Raw genomic sequence first — 4,577 nt, 5'->3', positions numbered from 1 at the left:
CAGACCAGTCAAGGTGCTCTTCAGTTAACGTGGCACAAGAGGAGCTGTGAGGTTGCGTCCTCTTTGCCTAGAGAAGCATGAACATGAGTCTCCCTTTGCTGAAGGAGCTCACTTTTTTACCGGTTTTTGGAGCATTCCCACCACCCTTCCTGTGCTGGCCACTCAGCATCATACAGTAGACTTCAACAGTGAGTGGCATGAGAAGTAGAAGGAAGTGTCCTAACCCACGGGTCAGTGGATAGGAGAAGTCATACCACATGTGGTCCTCCCTCTTTCCTACCACGCTGTGTCCTCCTTTGACCAGCCATACCTCTTCTTTTTGAGAGAAAGCACTCACCTTTCATGGGAGTTCAAGAGCTTAACACAAGGAGGGCGTTCCTGACTCCTCAGGAGCACTGTGCACTTTCAGATTTCACATTATCTCTTACCAGCTGGTTTCAGCCCTCTGTACATGAGCGTGCTGGATGTCATTATTAGTTACCTGCCTCTCCTTCTGTGTAGGACTTGGCTTGGCCACTTGAAGGTAACATCAGTTCCCCTTATTTTCCTCTTCCTCCTACAGCTTTGCTCTAGCTATTATAATAGCTATTCTTCTGCTCTGTATAAACCAGCCAAGTCTTGAGTCTTAGCTAATCATCAGCCCTAAGGAATTCTTGCAGCTAGTGGATTTTCCGCTTGGACCACATGTGCTTGAAAAAGTGCTGCTCTGTATCTGTTTTGAACATTCCCCCGGTATATTTATATTTGCATAGAAAGATATATTACAGATAATATATATAACATATTATACATAATAGCTTTATCTATTATATATGTATATATATCACATAGGATTACATACATAAATGTATATTTTTCAGTGTCCTCCTGCCCTTGCCTCAGAAGTCAGCAGTTATTTTCTGGCAAACCTCTGATTATTTTCTTTCTCATCTAAATTTTGTCTTCATATTTGAAATCTGCACCAATCTCTGAAGATTAATACAACAAGAAGGCATTACCAGGGGCTGTTGGAGGACATTTTTCTTTTAAATTCTGATAAACTTAAGTGCTGCTCATTAATTTTTGTGTCCCAGAGGAGTGCCTGGAGCCTGCAGAATAATTTGCTTCCAACAACTTGCATAAAATTTTGCACTGCCATTTGGATCCAAGCCAGGTTGTCAGAGTTGTTATTTATTGCAACTAGTAAAGATGATTCTCAGCTGTTGTAAATCAGAGATACTATAATGACTTTGGTAGAGCTGTGCTGATCTGCTCTGGTTGAGCAGTTGGCCCAGTGAAAACCCTGCATAAGAACTACCATCACTGAGATATCAGCTACCATCACAGGAGAGTTATCAGCTGATTTTGAATTACTTGCTGAAGGAAAGGCAAAAAGGAGAAGCAAGCCTTTGTACAAATGCACTCCGAGCTAGCTGCCTAGCTCAAGACTCCAACATTATAAGCGTCTCCTTTCATGACCCTCCATGCTCACACACTTCCTTCTATTTTTTCTTTTTGCATGTAAAACACTAAACAAATTTTTAAAAACTTGCCTTTGGCCCCCAGTTCCAACTAAATCTGGTTTCTGCCACAGCATGGAGCTGAGGCCCCTCCTTTGCAAACAAAAAGAAAAGCAAAACCAAGAGGCAGTTCCCCCAGGGACACTGCAATCAGCAAAGGCAGAAAGGGCAAGCTGAGGTAGTGTGCTAACAAGCCCCACCAGATAGTGACAACCACCAAAAATTGCCAGTGTCTTTAAGCACAGAAGAAACCTGGAAGAGCAGGCTATCATGCCCTCCAGTGCAAATGTCTCAGGAACCCTTGGAGCAACTGTTGTCTAACACATGGACTAATGAAATTTAGGCTTTTCAGCTGGATGTGTCTCTTCTGCCATATACTCGTCTAAAGAGAAGCAGAGATGGACCTGAGCCCTACTGGACAACCTACACCTCAGCTGTATAGGCCTCAGAGTTCGAACACGTGTGCTTGATCCCCTGGTTAAGCAATGACAAGCTGATGCCGTGTCTTTTGAACTGCTGTAAGAAGGCAATAGGTGGCTGACTCCATGCTTTTGCTGTAATGCATAAAACCCTTCTCACCAACACAATTAAACAACTACGTCATTTTTCCCTTCAAGTAAACAGAGTTCCCAGTTCTTACAATCAAAGGCCATCTCTTTTTATCTTCCCACAGGGCTAGACCCCACTGTCTTCTCAGGCTGCATGTTTGTGCTTGTTGTTGTTTCCGATTTATTTTTAATGTGTTGCATTTGATTTTATGTTTCTGCATTCATCCTGACCACCTGATCGATGTGTTAAATAATAGCAAGCTGGAAGTGACACTGCCCAGCAGCAAGTCAGACTTGTTAAAATGACACAGATGTTTTTTGCACTCTGCATTCTCTGACCCCAAGACTATTTGAAGTGGCTGTAAAGTTTTGGAGGTCCTTTGGGCCACCTATTGCTTTTGGTGTCTCTGTAGCCTGTATGGACCAAAGCTGACTGATGTGGCTCCACTGACTTCAATTAAGTGACTCAGGTTTCCACCTACTGAAAATATGGTCCTGCATCTTTTTCTCTGTCTCTTTCTGTCTTCCCCTGAGAATCTCTGTAGGGATCAAGAAAGATGAAATTTCCCAGCCTGCTGAAGGATTCTGGATGATGACTCCACACCAATTTTAATGGGAGCAAGACAGCAAAATCCCTCATTGGCTTTGCAGATTTCCTCCTTACTGTTTAGGAAGCACAGTGGATCAGTTCCTTGGGTGCAGCAATGGGGACTGATCCAAAACCCTCTGAAGTTTTCCACTGCTTGGAACAAGCTTCATAATCATCCTGATGAACTCCACGAAGTACCACGACTTCTGCAGGTCTTTATGCAGTGCCCACAAAGCCTGCTGACTGCTCGTGCTCGGTACCTCATGGGCATGAATCTGACATGCTCAGTGCTATCAAGCTGACTCAGCAGCCATCACACTCACCTTTTTTTTCCCTCCGTTTCTCTGTCTGATATCAAAAGAAATGAATTGATCGTAGCTCATGTTTCTGCCCTTTATTTCACTCCCTGAGGTTAATACCACCGTTGCTTGAAGACCACATTGCAGTGCCTGCTTTTCTTTTCTGGTGCTATTTTTATATGCTACTCTTGATCTCAGGAAACCTTTCTATTCTTGCTGCACTGGTGTTTAGCAATGTTTTATCTGAGGTTTTGGTATGTGTGCTTCCAGGGTAGCCTTAGGCTCATGCTGGCCATGTGAAAAGAGGGGACTGGAGAAAGCAAAGGTGGAGAGGCCACAGTATGTTGCAGAGGTCACCATTTGAAGTCAATTCATGACTGCACTGGCAAGAAACAGGACAGACTCATGGAGAAGTGAGGAGACACAAGTAAATCTAGAGCATAAAATCATGCGTTTTTCAGAACTTCAGGTGGATGGCAGAGAAATTAGGAACATTTTTTCCTGCTGCTCCTGTTGTCCTTGTACATGAGGATCACCTCTCCTGGCTGGACAGGTACTGTCAGAGTGGTTATTTGGGACCCAGAGAGTGCAGTGACTGCTTGTGTTCTAGGTTCCCTTGGTCCCTAGCTCACAGGAAGCCCCCCAAGCCCATTGCCCAGCTACTTACTGACAAGGAAAACATTTAGAGGTGCAAAAAATGCCTGGAGGACCTCAGCCCTTTCTGAGCTTGGTAACTTCATTTGCAATGGCAGCTAATGCAGTGACTGGAGCAAAGCTTGAGGGATAAAGTGGTGTGGCTGCTCTGCCAACAGGAAAGGGAAGTCTGAAGAGTAAGAAGAAACTCATCTCTCTGATTACAGCTACGTACATCCTGGTCAGGGCAGATATCTCTGAAGCCAGGAGAGCAGAGATGTTCTGGTGACCAGAAGCATGACGAGATGCAACGTCATGCTGGATTGTGAGCTCCTGCCACGAAGGTGACAAGAAGCCACTGGTACCCAGGGCATCCCAGCAGCATGACTGCACCTCTCCTGTGCTGGTGCCACTCTTCACCCTGGGGCTGCCCCTGCTATCCTTGTAGGAGCCAGCGGCAAGTGCTGGGGCCTTCCTTTGGCTAAAGGCAGTCCCCAAGGGCAGCGGGGACGAATGCACCGGGAAAGACACAGCGCCTGCCTGCAAACACGGCCCGTCACAGCGTATCTGGGGCGAGCTCTTGTCCTGACATTTTATAAGAGGTGCAAGTCGGAAGTGGGAAGCTGGCATGATCAAGGCCTCCCTTAGCCCTCACCATCCTCAGGACGCAGGAGTTCCCAGTCCGTCCTTGCGGGCAGCTTTTTACAGTGCCCCAGCTCCTCTCCAGGGACAGAGTTATGTGAACCAGCTTATGCCCACTTACATGTCCCTCCTGCGCCAAGGACCCCAATGGCTCCTCTGCAGCACCTTCGAGCCAGCTCCTTGCCTTCCAGCACCGGTGCAACCTCTAGACTGTGGCTGGTAATGTCCGTGCTGTGCACCTGGATCCCTGCCACACGGCAGCAGTGGATTAGTGGGAACTTGGACTGCTGTAACCGGTAGGCCCTGTGGGAAGGTGCACTTGAGAAACGTAGCAGGTGAGTGCAGAAGTGTCTGCAAGGTGATGGGA

Source organism: Dromaius novaehollandiae, chromosome Z (genome assembly GCF_036370855.1).
Source record: "Dromaius novaehollandiae isolate bDroNov1 chromosome Z, bDroNov1.hap1, whole genome shotgun sequence".
Lineage (NCBI taxonomy): Eukaryota > Metazoa > Chordata > Aves > Casuariiformes > Dromaiidae > Dromaius > Dromaius novaehollandiae.
The sequence above is the reverse complement of the archived record's forward strand: the minus strand, read 5'-3'. Positions refer to the sequence as shown.